The following is a 16,490-nucleotide window of genomic DNA, read 5'->3' on the forward strand; positions in this document are numbered from 1 at the left end:
AAGGGGCTCGACACACCAAGTGAGGACGACGACGAACCCCACAAGCAGAGCACCAGGAAACAAAAGGATTTCCCACAAGAAGTCAAAATAGTAAACTTACTTCACGTGACGAACAGAATGGCGCCAACAGAGATACGCGTCATACGGCCTATCCCAAAGGAGTCTCGCCAATGGTTGTTAAAACCGATCACCTTCGACCATCAGGATTACTCTAGAAGTATCCGGAACGCAGGCTGGACTGCCTTGGTATTAGATCCAATAATCGGCGGACTCCACTTTACAAATGTCCTGATGGACGGCGGCAGTGGTCTAAACCTGTTATACCAGGACACAATCCGCAACATGGGGATAGACCCAACAAAAATTCGCCATAGCAAAACCTCCTTTCAAGGGGTAACGCCAGGCCCGGACGCCCGTTGCATGGGTTCTTTCCAGCTCGAAGTTATGTTCGGCTCCCCCGATAACTTCCGTCGCTAACAGCTAACTTTCCACATCGCCCCATTCTCAAGTAGCTATCAAGCACTGCTAGGACGCGAAGCTTTCGTCCGCTTTAACGCAATACCGCATCATGCATCTCTTACGCTTAAGATGCCCGGTCCATGAGGCATCATCTCATTAAAGGGAAAACATTGAGTGTTCCTCCCACGCGGAAGACAGTGCGGCTACCTTGACAGCCCAACAATAAAGCGGCTTCACCAGCCAAAGCACCTAAACAGGTTGTCAAGACCACGGACACGGCTAGACGAGTCCGGCATAAACATACAATTGATAAAGGCTTAATAGCCATATACCCCTGTACTAGGGGCTCCGCGCATATAAAACAAGAGACAATAAAGCTCAATTTTACCCATTTCGATTTATACTTCATTTATTTAGTATAACTCATGTTCGGCACGATCTTTCCTAAACTAAGTTCCTCTCTTTTACAGATGAACACCATGCTACGCCCGTCCAGGATACGGCACAATGGAGACACAGGCGCAGACGTGCAGCAGGGACCCGTTCCAAGGATTCTTTTCAGATTAAGACCCTGCGTAAACCTTTTTTACTGTCTCTTATTGATACATATCCCCTGGTTTCTTGGTATAACCAAGGAGGAGGATGGCGTTTTGGCATGTGGCCACGTCAGAGTTTTGCGCGTACCTGGACACTAGGGGCTTATTACTAAGGGCATTATCCCGCCCGCCCTCATAAAGACCGAATACCTTAGGGAGTGTTCGGCGTCGCGAGTTTGGCCTTATATGCATCAGCTCTGAATCATGTCTTTGGTCAAATGTTGGGTTTGCCCGGCTCCTGTGTTTTGCCACCTTACGTTCCGCTCTATCGGCTAAGGCGGCACCAGGAGAACTACTGCGATTGTGCCCCGGTTCGGCCAGGCGAGCACCTCAGTAGAGAAAGCCGAAAACTGACTGTCATGATATAGCGTGAGACTGGTCAACCACTCGATGACTTACTGGAATCTTTAGGATTCCTCCGCATTAACGAAGGGCCGCTTCCCGGCCAGGCACATACGCGCCCCGAGTTCGGGCGAGCGCAGGCGCCACCAGGGGCTATATAAGTAGCCTCACTGTCAAACTCCTATGGCTAAGTGAAAGTGATAAAGCATCATAGTCCGATTGCCTAGTTCGCTGCGCTATCACCTCCTTTGTAGGACCAAGACGTTGGATCAAGTGTGAAAATGCGCCTTCTGCGAACACCCCCGCATTATGTGCGTGGGGGCTGAAGCCGACGACTGCCATCTTTCAGATTATATATACATATATGTTAAACGGCCGCACAGGAGGTATTATAATACTTGCAGGCACAAGTATAAAAAGCTTCTACAATTTATCAAAATATTGTTTTACAATAATATATGCTATTCGAATATAGTATCCTTCGAGCACTGCGTCTCTATTAAACGAGCGCCTTGCAGAACTTCCTGAAAATAGTGCTCGGCAGGTACTCGGCTTCCATCCGAGTCTGGGGATGCAACAGCGGAGGCCTCCATTTCCGCCCAGTATGTTTTCACACAGGCAAGAGCCATCTGCGCACTCTCTATGCACGCTGACCTCTTCATCGCATTGATATGCGGCGCCGCACCAAGGAACTGCTGCACCAAGTTGAAATAACTTTTCGGCTCTGGCCTCTCTGGCCACAGATGACTCATGACATACTTCATGGCGAGTCCGGACAACCTATTTAGCTCGGCCCATTCGGCCAAACGATCGGCTAATGACAGTGGACGTTCCGGATTGTGGAACTTCGACCAAAAGAGCTTTTCCACTTCGCGATCTTCTTGATCTCAGAAGTGTTCAACCGCATCCGCGACACTTGCTGCCAAATCCAGATAGGTGTCCGCTGTACTCCACATCCGGTCTAACGGAGCATGTTTAGGATCACAGAACTTCCTCCGCAGCATAAAGGGCTTTCCAGCCGCGATCTCTCCGGCCTGACGCAGCTCCTCCTTCATAGCTCTCATTGCAGAGCGAGCATCCTTGGCATCGGAAACGGCCTTCTCCAGGTCCGTCTGTTCCGCCCAATCTTCTTTTTCAAGAAGCTTGCAACGGTCAGCAGCGTTCTTCAGCTTCACGGCCATCTCGGCCATTTCCTTCTTGCTTCGGCAGTGAGCAGCCTTTTCGGCTTTCAGCTCTTCAATTGCCTTTCCGGCAGCCGCATCACTTTTCCTGGCTTGCTCCTTGGCTCGGGCAAGTTCCGCCCGAAGATTCTCCATGGCAGCAGCACCATCTGCATCAAGCGCACACATTGTAAGATACTGGCATAAAGCTCCTCTCACCAGGTGCCGCCGGAGGAATTACATACCTTGGGCCTCGTCAAGCCGCTTGTTGACAAGCGCGATGTCGGCACCTGCCACGTCAAGTTGCCGCTTTAGCTCGGCAAATTCATCAGTCCGGCTTGACACCGGACACTTCGCCACCTACGTATGAAGGCAGCATATTAGACCTGGGATTATGATCCTCTACGCGCCGTCACTTTTGACAACGCACACAGTCTCAGGGGCTACTATCTACACAGGGCGCATCTTATTTATGCGCAACTGTCCAAAAAGGGTACATTATTTCGCGTACCTCAAAACCTGTCAGTAAACTCCTGACGGCCTCATGCAATCCCCTCTCCGCGGATGAAATCCTCTCAATCACCGTACCCATCAATGCACGGTGCTCCTCTGAGATAGATGCTCGCCCTAGCAGATCCTTCATCTCCTTCGACCGTGCACCAGACGGCGTCGGACTCGTCCGATGGCCCTTTTCGAAGGCCGGACGCGGAGGGCTTTGGGGGGCCATATGACTACCTTCCGGCCCTGCCGGATTCGGAGAAACCCTCCGCGACGATACCTCAGGGTCGCCCGCCTCGCAAGGCGGTACGACAGGGGGAGGCGTTCCGCTCTCCATCATCTTCGGAAGAAGATCCCCCGAAGACGAGCTCTGCTAAGAAGGGCTAAGGTCCGAGCTACAAGGTAAATTTTTGATTACTTTTCTCAGATATAAAGCAAGGATTTCTCTCGTTTCTTAAAAAGAAAACTCCTCTCTACTTACGGCTCGGTGGAGGGATGATCCCCTTGAGGGCATAATTCGGCCGAAGTATCCCCCAGCACAGGACCCTCTGGCGAAGATTTCTTCCCCCGCTTTGAGGCCATGGTCTCTGGGTCTTCAGAGGCGGTCCTCTTCTTCCCCTGAGGAGAGGAATTTTAGATTCCTCCCTTCCGGACAACCTCCTTCGAGGAGGCTGTAGCTTCCTTGTCCCCTCCCTCGCTTTCCTTTGAAGGCACAACCTCCAACATCCTGACTAGCACGGGACCCGGCGTGGTCTCGGGGAGGGGGGCCGGACACCTGATTAGCTTTGCTTTTGCTATCCACTCCTGTTTAAAGGACGGCTCTTTTAGGGGCAATTTTATGATAAATATACGGATAGCGTGTCCGGGCACAAGGCTACTTACTTGAGTAACCGGACGATTGCAGCTCAGACCTGCGTCCTCCGTAGAATCCAGACACACTACTTGTGGTCCGAAGAACAATTTGTACATCTCCACGGGCGTCATGCCAAGAAAATGTTGGAGAACTTGTGGTCCCTCCCGGTTGAACTCCCACAGGCGGAGGGGGCGACGTTTGCAGGGCAGAACTCGGCAAATTAACATAACATGCGTCACCATGACCAGACTGATGTCTCTTTCTAGGAGATCTCAGATGCGGCCCTGCAACAGGGGCACATCCTTTGCCGACCCCCAGTCCAGCCCCTTATTGACCCATGACGCCAGTCGTGGCGGGGGACCCGAGCGGAAAGCAGGCAGCGCCACCCACTTGGTGCTCCTGGGAGCTGTGATATAAAACCACTCTCGTTGCCATAAGCTGGACTCCTCTTGAAAAGAGCCCTCGGGCCATGGAGCACCAGCATTCTTGCTTATAAAAGCACCTCCACACTTCGCGTGCCGTCCCTCGATCATCTTCAGCTCTACTTTGAAGGTCTTGAGCCATAGTCTGAAGTGAGGAGTAATACGGAGGAAGGCTTCACACACGACGATGAATGAGGAAATATGGAGGATGGACTCCAGAGCTAAGTCGTGAAGTTCCAACCCATAATAAAACATGAGCCCCCTCACGAAGGGATCCGTCGGGAAGCCTAGCCCCCGAAGGAAGTGAGACATGAACACCACACTCTCACCAGGCTTGGGAGTGGGAATGACCTGCCCTTGAGCAGGCAGCCTATGCGAGATTTCATCGGTCAAGAACCTGGCCTCTCTCAACTTCAGCACGTCCTCCTCCGTGACGGAGGAGGGCATCCATCGGCCTCGAAGGTCGGAACTGGACATTGTTGAAGGTCCGAAGCGCCTGAAATCTGGAGCCTTGGGTGTTGGAACTCGAGGCGAAGGGCGAACTCGTTTGAGATTGAAAGAAAGGAGTAAGGCCTTGGTCTCTTTATAAGAGGTTGAATACCAAGGGCCCTCCCCGTGACCGTTTGGGACTCGCCTTTGATCGAGAAAACATACCAACGGGTACAGTTGGGTTACCCACGCCCGTATTGATGAGAATCCTGGAATAAAGGGACACAATATCTGCTTTGACAAGACGTGCCAAGGAAACTGCCTCGCTAAACGCGCTGAGGTGGGACAGTGAAACGATTCGAATAAAGACTTGGCAGTGGTGTGATGTCACGCTACGGAATACGTCAGCAGATTAGATTTATGTAAATATTATTCTCTCTATGGCAATATGTGGAAACTTATTTTGCAGAGCCGGACACTACCTTTGTGTTCGAGATCTTCTATGAAGTACTTGGAGGAGGAACCCGCCTTGCAATGCCGAAGACAATCTGCGCGCCGGACTCGTCGTCATTGAAGCCTGGTTCAGGGGCTACTGAGGGAGTCCTGGATTAGGGGGTGTCTGGATAGCCGGACTATACCTTCGGCCGGACTCCTGGACTATGAAGATACAAGATTGAAGACTTCGTCCCGTGTCCGGAAGGGACTTTCCTTGGCGTGGAAGGCAAGCTTGGCGATACGGTTATGTAGATCTCCTACCATTGTAACCGACTCTGTGTAACCCTAGCCCTCTCCGGTGTCTATATAAACCGGAGGGTTTTAGTCCATAGGACGAAGAACAATCATACCATAGGCTAGCTTCTAGGGTTTAGCCTCTCTGATCTCGTGGTAGATCTACTCTTGTACTACATGTTGGGGAACGTTGCAGAAAACAAAAATTTTCCTACGGTTTCACCAAGATCCATCTAGGAGTTCATCTAGCAACGAGTGATCGGATGCATCTACGTACCTTGTAGATCGCGAGCGGAAGCGTTCAAAGAACGGGGATGATGTAGTCGAACACGACGTGATTCAAATCACCGATGATCAAGCACCGAACGGACGGTGCCTCCGCGTTCAACACACGTACGGAACGGATGACGTCTCCTCCTTTCTTGATCCAGCAAGGGGGAAGGAGAGGTTGATGAAGATCCAGCAGCACGACGGCGTGGTGGTGGATGCAGGGCGTCACAGTAGCAGGGCTTCGCCTATACTACGAGAGAGAGAGACGTAACGGGGAGAGAGGAAGCACCAAAGGCTGAGGTATGAAATCCCTCCTCTCCCCCACTATATATAGGAGGGCCAAGGGGGGGTGGTGCGCAGCCTAGGAGATCCAATCTCCTAGGTGCGGCGGCCAGGGGAGGGTTTCCCTCCCCCCCAAGGCACCTCGGGGTGCCTTCCACCACTTGGACTCCTCCTTGGTGGAAACCCTAGGCGCATGGGCCTAGTAGGGCTGGTGCCCTTGGCCCATGTAGGCCAAGGCGCACCCCCTACAGCCCATGTGGCCCCCCGGGACAGGTGGCCCCACCCGGTGGGCCCATGGGACCCCTCCGGTGGTCCCGGTACAATACCGATAACCCCGAAACTTGTCTCGATGCCTGAAACAGCACTTCCTATATATAATTCTTTACCTCCGGACCATTCCGGAACTCCTCGTGACGTCCGGGATCTCATCCGGGACTCCGAACAACATTCGGATTACTGCATATACATATCTTCATAACCCTAGCGTCACCGAACCTTAAGTGTGTAGACCCTACGGGTTCGGGAGACAAGCAGACATGACCGAGACGACTCTCCGGTCAATAACCAACAGCAGGATCTGGATACCCATGATGGCTCCCACATGCTCCACGATGATCTCATCGGATGAACCACGATGTCGAAGATTAATCAACCCCGTATACAATTCCCTTTGTCAATCGGTATGTTACTTGCCCGAGACTCGATCATCGGTATCCCAATACCTTGTTCAATCTCGTTACCGGCAAGTCACTTTACTCGTACCGTAATGCATGATCCCGTGATCAACCACTTGGTCACCTTGAGCTCATAATGATGATGCATTACCGAGTGGGCCCAGTGATACCTCTCCGTTATATGGAGTGACAAATCCCAGTCTTGATCCGTGTCAACCTAACAGACACTTTCGGAGATACCTGTAATGCACCTTTATAGTCACCCAGTTACGTTGTGACGTTTGATACACCCAAAGCACTCCTACGGTATCCGGGAGTTACACGATCTCATGGTCAAAGGAAAAGATACTTGACATTGGAAAAGCTCTAGCAAACGAACTACACGATCTTTGTGCTATGCTTAGGATTGGGTCTTGTCCATCACATCATTCTCCTAATGATGTGATCCCGTTATCAATGACATCCAATGTCCATAGCCAGGAAACCATGACTATCTGTTGATCAACGAGCTAGTCAACTAGAGGCTTACTAGGGACATATTATGGTCTATGTATTCACACGTGTATTACGATTTCCGGATAATACAGTTATAGCATGAATAAAGACAATTATCATGAACAAAGAAATATAATAATAATGCTTTTATTATTGCCTCTAGGGCATATTTCCAACAGTCTCCCACTTGCACTAGAGTCAATAATCTAGTTACATTGTGATGAATCGAACACCCATGGAATTCTGGTGTTGATCATGTTTTACCCTAGGGAGAGGTTTAGTCAACGGATCTGCTATATTCAGGTCCGTATGTACTTTACAAATCTCTATGTCTCCATCTTGAACATTTTCACGAATGGAGTTGAAGCGACGCTTGATGTGCCTTGTCTTCTTGTGAAACCTGGGCTCCTTGGCAAGTGCAATGGCTCCAGTGTTATCACAAAAGAGTTTGATTGGCCCCGACGCATTGGGTATGACTCCTAGGTCGGTGATGAACTCCTTCACCCATATTGCTTCATGTGCTGCCTCCGAGGCTGCCATGTACTCCGCTTCACATGTAGATCCCGCCACGACGCTCTGTTTGCAGCTGCACCAGCTCACTGCTCCACCATTCAACATATACACGTATCCGGTTTGTGACTTAGAGTCATCCAGATCTGTGTCGAAGCTAGCGTCGACGTAACCCTTTACGACGAGCTCTTCGTCACCTCCATAAACGAGAAACATGTCCTTTGTCCTTTTCAGGTACTTCAGGATATTCTTGACCGCTGTCCAGTGTTCCTTGCCGGGATTACTTTGGTACCTTCCTACCAAACTTACGGCAAGGTTTACATCAGGTCTGGTACACAGCATGGCATACATAATAGAACCTATGGCTGAGGCATAGGGGATGATACTCATCTCTTCTATCTCTTCTGCCGTGGTCGGACATTGAGCTGAGCTCAATTTCATACCTTGCAAAACAGGCAAGAACCCTTTCTTGGACTGATCCATTTTGAACTTCTTCAAAATCTTATCAAGGTATGTGCTTTGTGAAAGACCTATGAGGCGTCTTGATCTATCTCTGTAGATCTTGATGCCTAATATATAAGCAGCTTCTCCAAGGTCCTTCATTGAAAAACTCTTATTCAAGTAGGCCTTGATGCTGTCCAAGAGTTCTATATCATTTCCCATCAAAAGTATGTCATCTACATATAATATGAGAAATGCTACAGAGCTCCCACTCACTTTCTTGTAAACGCAGGCTTCTCCATAAGTCTGTGTAAACCCAAACGCTTTGATCATCTCATCAAAACGAATGTTCCAACTCCGAGATGCTTGCACCAGCCCATAAATCGAGCGTTGGAGCTTGCACACCTTGTCAGCATTCTTAGGATCGACAAAACCTTCCGGCTGCATCATATACAACTCTTCCTTAAGGAAACCATTAAGGAATGCCGTTTTGACGTCCATTTGCCATATCTCATAATCGTAGAATGCGGCAATTGCTAACATGATTCGGACGGACTTTAGCTTCGCTACCGGTGAGAAAGTCTCATCGTAGTCAATTCCTTGAACTTGTCGATAACCCTTAGCGACAAGCCGAGCTTTATAGATGGTCACATTACCATCCGCGTCTGTCTTCTTCTTGAAGATCCATTTATTTTCTATGGCTCGCCGTTCAACGGGCAAGTCAGTCAAAGTCCATACTTCGTTTTCATACATGGATCCTAACTCGGATTTCATGGCTTCTAGCCATTTGTCGGAATCCGGGCCTGCCATCGCTTCTTCATAGTTCGAAGGTTCACTGTTGTCTAACAACATGATTTCCAAGACAGGGTTGCCGTACCATTCTGGTGCGGAACGTGTCCTTGTGGACCTTCGAATTTCAGTAGGAGCTTGATCAGAAGTATCTTGATCATCATCAATAACTTCCTCTCTAGTCGGTGCAGGCACCTCAGGAACATTTTCTTGAGTTGCGCCATTTACCGGTTCAAGAGGTAATACTTCATCAAGTTCTACTTTCCTCCCACTTACTTCTTTCGAGAGAAACTCTTTCTCCAGAAAGGATCCATTCTTGGCAACAAAGATCTTGCCTTCGGATCTGAGGTAGAAGGTATACCCATAAGTTTCTTTAGGGTATCCTATGAAGACGCATTTTTCCGACTTGGGTTCGAGCTTTTCAGGTTGAAGTTTCCTGACATAAGTATCGCATCCCCAAACTTTTAGAAACGATAGCTTAGGTTTCTTCCCAAACCATAATTCATACGGTGTCGTCTCAACGGATTTCGACGGAGCCCTATTTAAAGTGAATGCGGCAGTCTCTAAAGCATAGCCCCAAAAATATAGCGGCAAATCGGTAAGAGACATCATAGATCGCACCATATCTAATAGAGTGCGATTACGACGTTCGGACACACCGTTACGCTGAGGTGTTCCAGGCGGCGTGAGTTGTGAAACTATTCCACATTTTCTTAAGTGTGTGCCAAATTCGTGACTCAAGTATTCTCCTCCACGATCTGATCGTAGAAACTTGATTTTCCTGTCACGTTGATTTTCAACCTCACTCTGAAATTCCTTGAACTTTTCAAAGGTTTCAGACTTGTGTTTCATTAAGTAGACATACCCATATCTACTCAAGTCATCAGTGAGGGTGAGAACATAACGATAGCCACCGCGAGCCTCAACACTCATTGGACCGCACACATCAGTATGTATGATTTCCAATAAGTTGGTTGCTCGCTCCATTGTTCCTGAGAACGGAGTCTTGGTCATTTTTCCCATGAGGCATGGTTCGAACGTGTCAAATGATTCATAATCAAGAGACTCTAAAAGTCCATCTGCATGGAGCTTCTTCATGCGTTTGACACCTATGTGACCAAGGCGGCAGTGCCACAAGTATGTGGGACTGTCATTATCAACCTTACATCTTTTGGTACTCACACTATGAACATGTGTAGTAATACGCTCGAGATTCATTAAGAATAAACCATTGACTATCGGAGCATGACCATAAAACATATCTCTCATATAAATAGAACAACCATTATTCTCGGATTTAAATGAGTAGCCATCTCGTATTAAACGAGATCCTGATACAATGTTCATGCTCAATATAGGCACTAAATAACAATTATTGAGGTTTATAACTAATCCCGTAGGTAAATGTAGAGGTAGCGTGCCCACGGCGATCACATCGACCTTGGAACCATTCCCGACGCGCATCGTCACCTCGTCCTTTTCCAGTTTTCGTTTATTCCGCAGCTCCTGCGGTGAGTTACAAATATGAGCAACGGCACCGGTATCAAATACCCAGGAGTTACTACGAGTACTGGTAAGGTACACATCAATTACATGTATATCAAATATACCTTTGGTGTTGCCGGCCTTCTTGTCCGCTAAGTATTTGGGGCAGTTCCGTTTCCAGTGACCCTTCCCTTTGCAATAAAAGCACTCCGTCTCAGGCTTGGGTCCATTCTTTGACTTCTTCCCGACAGCTTGCTTGCCGGGCGCAGCAACTTCCTTGCCGCCCTTCTTGAAGTTCTTTTTACCCTTGCCCTTTTTGAACTTAGTGGTTTTATTCATCATCAACACTTGATGTTCCTTCTTGACTTCTACCTCTGCTGATTTCAGCATAGCAAATACTTCAGGAATGGTCTTTACCATCCCCTGCATATTGAAGTTCATCACAAAGCTCTTGTAGCTTGGTGGAAGCGACTGGAGGATTCTGTCAATGACCGCGTCATCCGGGAGATTAACTCCCAGCTGAGTCAAGCGGTTATGTAACCCAGACATAGTGAGTATGTGCTCACTGACAGAACTATTTTCCTCCATCTTACAGCTGAAGAACTTATCGGAGACTTCATATCTCTCGATCCGGGCATGAACTTGAAAAACCATTTTTAGCTCTTCGAACATCTCATATGCTCCATGTCTCTCAAAACGCTTTTGGAGCCCCGGCTCTAAGCTGTAAAGCATGCCGCACTGAACGAGGGAGTAGTCATCAGTACGTGTCTGCCAAGCGTTCATAGCGTCTTGGTTCTGTGGGACGGGTGGATCACCTAGCGGTGCTTGTAGGACATAATCTTTCTTGGCAGCTATGAGGATGATCCTCAGGTTCCGGACCCAGTCCGTATAGTTGCTGCCATCGTCTTTCAGCTTGGTTTTCTCTAGGAACGCGTTGAAATTGAATACAACGTTGGCCATTTGATCTACAGGACATATTGTAAAGATTTTAGACTAAGTTCATGATAATTAAGTTCATCTAATCAAATTATTAATGAACTCCCACTCAGATTAGACATCCCTCTAGTCATCTAAGTTTTACACGATCCAAGTCAACTAAGCCGTGTCCGATTAACACGTGAGACGGACTAGTCATCGTCGGTGAACATCTTCATGTTGATTGTATCTTCTATACGACTCGTGTTCGACCTTTCGGTCTCTGTGTTCCGAGGCCATGTCTTCACATGCTAGGCTCGTCAAGTTAACCCTAAGTGTTTTTGCATGTGTAAAACTTCTTACACCCGTTGTATGTGAACGAAAGGATCCATCACACCCGATTAACACGTGGTGCTTCGAAGCGACGAACTGTAGCAACGGTGCACAGTTAGGGGAGAACACTTCTTGAAATTGTTGTAAGGGATCATCTTATTTACTACCGTCGTTTTAAGTAAACAAGATGCAAAACATGATAAACATCATATGCAATCAAATAATAATAGTGACATGATATGGCCAATATCACATAGCTCCTTTGATCTCCATCTTGGGGCTCCATGATCATCCTGTCACCGTCATACTCATCGACATGTAAGTCGTGATTCCTATTACAAGAACATGATCAATCTCATACATCACATATATCATTCATCACATCCTTTTGGCCATATCACATCACATAGCATACCCTGCAAAAACAAGTTAGACGTCCTCTAATTGTTGTTTGCATGTTTTACGTGGCTGCTATGGGTTTCTAGCAAGAACGTTTCTTACCTACGCAAAGACCACAACGTGATATGCCAATTGCTATTTACCCTTCATAAGGACCCTTTTCATCGAATCCGATCCGACTAAAGTAGGAGAGACAGACACCCGCTAGCCACCTTATGCAACTAGTGCATGTCAGTCGGTGGAACCTGTCTCACGTAAGAGTACGTGTAAGGTCGGTCCGGGCCGCTTCATCCCACGATGCCGCCGAATCAAGATAAGACTAGTAACGGCAAGCATATTGAACAAAATCAACGCCCACAACTACTTTGTGTTCTACTCGTGCAAGAGAACTACGCATAGACCTAACTCATGATGCCACTGTTGGGGAACGTTGCAGAAAACAAAAATTTTCCTACGGTTTCACCAAGATCCATCCAGGAGTTCATCTAGCAACGAGTGATCGGATGCATCTACGTACCTTGTAGATCGCGAGCGGAAGCGTTCAAAGAACGGGGATGATGTAGTCGAACACGACGTGATTCAAATCACCGATGATCAAGCACCGAACGGACGGTGCCTCCGCGTTCAACACACGTACGGAACGGATGACGTCTCCTCCTTTCTTGATCCAGCAAGGGGGAAGGAGAGGTTGATGAAGATCCAGCAGCACGACGGCGTGGTGGTGGATGCAGGGCGTCACAGTAGCAGGGCTTCGCCTATACTACGAGAGAGAGAGACGTAACGGGGAGAGAGGAAGCACCAAAGGCTGAGGTATGAAATCCCTCCTCTCCCCCACTATATATAGGAGGGCCAAGGGGGGGTGGTGCGCAGCCTAGGAGATCCAATCTCCTAGGTGCGGCGGCCAGGGGAGGGTTTCCCTCCCCCCAAGGCACCTCGGGGTGCCTTCCACCACTTGGACTCCTCCTTGGTGGAAACCCTAGGCGCATGGGCCTAGTAGGGCTGGTGCCCTTGGCCCATGTAGGCCAAGGCGCACCCCCTACAGCCCATGTGGCCCCCCGGGACAGGTGGCCCCACCCGGTGGGCCCACGGGACCCCTCCGGTGGTCCCGGTACAATACCGATAACCCCGAAACTTGTCCCGATGCCCGAAACAGCACTTCCTATATATAATTCTTTACCTCCGGACCATTCCGGAACTCCTCGTGACGTCCGGGATCTCATCCGGGACTCCGAACAACATTCGGATTACTGCATATACATATCTTCATAACCCTAGCGTCACCGAACCTTAAGTGTGTAGACCCTACGGGTTCGGGAGACAAGCAGACATGACCGAGACGACTCTCCGGTCAATAACCAACAGCGGGATCTGGATACCCATGATGGCTCCCACATGCTCCACGATGATCTCATCGGATGAACCACGATGTCGAAGATTAATCAACCCCGTATACAATTCCCTTTGTCAATCGGTATGTTACTTGCCCGAGACTCGATCGTCGGTATCCCAATACCTTGTTCAATCTCGTTACCGGCAAGTCACTTTACTCGTACCGTAATGCATGATCCCGTGATCAACCACTTGGTCACCTTGAGCTCATAATGATGATGCATTACCGAGTGGGCCCAGTGATACCTCTCCGTTATATGGAGTGACAAATCCCAGTCTTGATCCGTGTCAACCCAACAGACACTTTCGGAGATACCTGTAATGCACCTTTAGTCACCCAGTTACGTTGTGACGTTTGATACACCCAAAGCACTCCTACGGTATCCGGGAGTTACACGATCTCATGGTCAAAGGAAAAGATACTTGACATTGGAAAAGCTCTAGCAAACGAACTACACGATCTTTGTGCTATGCTTAGGATTGGGTCTTGTCCATCACATCATTCTCCTAATGATGTGATCCCGTTATCAATGACATCCAATGTCCATAGCCAGGAAACCATGACTATCTGTTGATCAACGAGCTAGTCAACTAGAGGCTTACTAGGGACATATTATGGTCTATGTATTCACACGTGTATTACGATTTCCGGATAATACAGTTATAGCATGAATAAAGACAATTATCATGAACAAAGAAATATAATAATAATGCTTTTATTATTGCCTCTAGGGCATATTTCCAACACTACACATATCATCAATATTAATCAAGCAAGACGTAGGGTTTTACCTCCATCAAGAGGGCCCGAACCTGGGTAAAACATTGTGTCCCCTGCCTCCTGTTACCATCTGCCTAGACGCATAGTTCGGGACCCCCTACCCGAGATCCGCCGGTTTTGACACCGACAGCAGCACTTGTCGCTGGTGGGGGTGAGGGGGCAGGGTGGGCACTGCCATGGCCAACATATGATTTAAGAACCAAAGTAGCGGGGTGGCCATGGTCGGCCGGCACAAGCATCCATCGGTGGGGAGGTGTGAGTATGTACGGAAGAGGAAGAAAGGGAGAGCGGAGTTTGCGGTGTAGAAGAAGACGCGAGCCAAGAATGAGGGCATGGGAAGAGATAAGGTAACATGGACGTGTTGTTCTTTGGTGGGCCTATGCGTAGACACGGAGCCAGCGGTACGACCGGCCGAAAACTCGGCCGATGCACCGTACAGAAACGTTTTCCAATGCCCTTGCATAGAATCGACCCATTCAAACATTTCATCAACCCACCTTAACCGGCCATAATGGGTAGCAGCGCTGGCATTCCCTATTTGACGCTGCAGGCGCCTGTTACAATGCAATTTGCAAACGGGGCATTTCCTATTTGACGCTGCAGGCGCCCATTCCAGTGCAATTTGCAAACGGGCGCCTGCAGTCGAGTTAGCTGGGCTTGGCTCATTTGGCTTATTTTTCTTCTTCTGTTTTTGTTAGAGAAAAAAGGGAAAAGTGCATGAACGAGGGATCGAACCCAGACCCTCATCGCTGCGAGCTCTTCGCTCTAGCCACCCAGCCATGACCACTTCTTTCTCATGGCGCTTGAAGCTTTTCCTAAGCCGGATGAAGCTTTTCCACAACCGGTTAAAGCTTTTCCTCCCCATGGTGGAAGCTTTTTCTCCCATGCCGGCTTGAAGCTGGTTCCAGCAAGAAGCAAAAATGTGGTAGCAACAAAAAAAGATTGTTCCAGCAAAAAACGAAGGTCTGTCAGGAAAAAATTGGGGCTGCTTCGAGTGAAAAAGCCGGATCTCCATTATTTGCCGCCGTGCTTGCAACACCGCAATCCGGCCACCACAGGGCTCCATCGCTTGCCGCCGCCGTCAGCGGCATCGATGGGTGTTGGTTTGCAGCACTTGTCGCTGGTGGGGGTGAGGGGGCGGGGTTGGCACTGCCATGGCCAACACATGATTTAAGAACCAAAGTAGCGTGGTGGCCATGGTCGGCCGGCACAACCAGCCATCGGTGGGGTAGGTGCGAGTATGTACGGAAGAGGAAGAAAGGGAGAGCAGAGTTTGCGGTGTAGAAGAAGATGCAAGCCAAGAATGAGGGCATGGGAAGAGATAAGGTAACATGGACGCGCCGTTCTTTGGTGGGCCTATGCTATTTGCCGCCGTGGTTGCAACGCCGCAATCCGGCCACCGCAGGGCTCCATCGCTTGTCGCCACCGTCAGCAGCATCGATGGGTGTTGGTTTGCAGCACTTGTCGCTGGTGGGGGTGAGGGGGCGGGGTGGGCACTGCCATGACCAACACATGATTTAAGAACCAAAGTAGCGTGGTGGCCATGGTCGGCCGGCACAACCAGCCATCGGTGGGGGAGGTGCGAGTATGTACGGAAGAGGAAGAAAGGGAGAGCGGAGTTTGCGGTGTAGAAGAAGACGCGAGCCAAGAATGAGGGCATGGGAAGAGATAAAGTAACATGGACGCGTCGTTCTTTGGTGGGCCTACGCGTAGACGCGGAGCCAGCGGTACGACCGGCCGAAAACTCGGCCGATGCACCGTACAGAAACGTTTTCCAATGCCCTTGCATAGAATCGGCCCATTCAAACATTTCATCAACCCACCTTAACCGGCCATAATGGGTAGCAGCGCTGGCATTTCCTATTTGACGCTACAGGCGCCTGTTACAATGCAATTTGCAAACGGGGCATTTCCTATTTGACGCTGCAGGCGCCCGTTCCAGTGCAATTTGCAAACGGGCGCCTGCAGCCGAGTTAGCTGGGCTTGGCTCATTTGGCTTTTTTTTCTTCTTCTGTTTTTGTTAGAGAAAAAAGGGAAGAGTGCAAGAACGAGGGATCGAACCCAGACCCTCATCGCTGCGAGCTCTTCGCTCTAGCCACCCAGCCATGACCACTTCTTTCTCATGGCGCTTGAAGCTTTTCCTAAGCCGGATGAAGCTTTTCCACAACCGGTTAAAGCTTTTCCTCCCCATGGTGGAAGCTTTTTCTCCCATGCCGGCTTGAAGCTGGTTCCAGCAAGA

The sequence above is a fragment of the Triticum urartu genome, chromosome 5A (assembly GCF_056163025.1).
Source record: "Triticum urartu cultivar PI428250 chromosome 5A, HENAU_Tu73, whole genome shotgun sequence".
Lineage (NCBI taxonomy): Eukaryota > Viridiplantae > Streptophyta > Magnoliopsida > Poales > Poaceae > Triticum > Triticum urartu.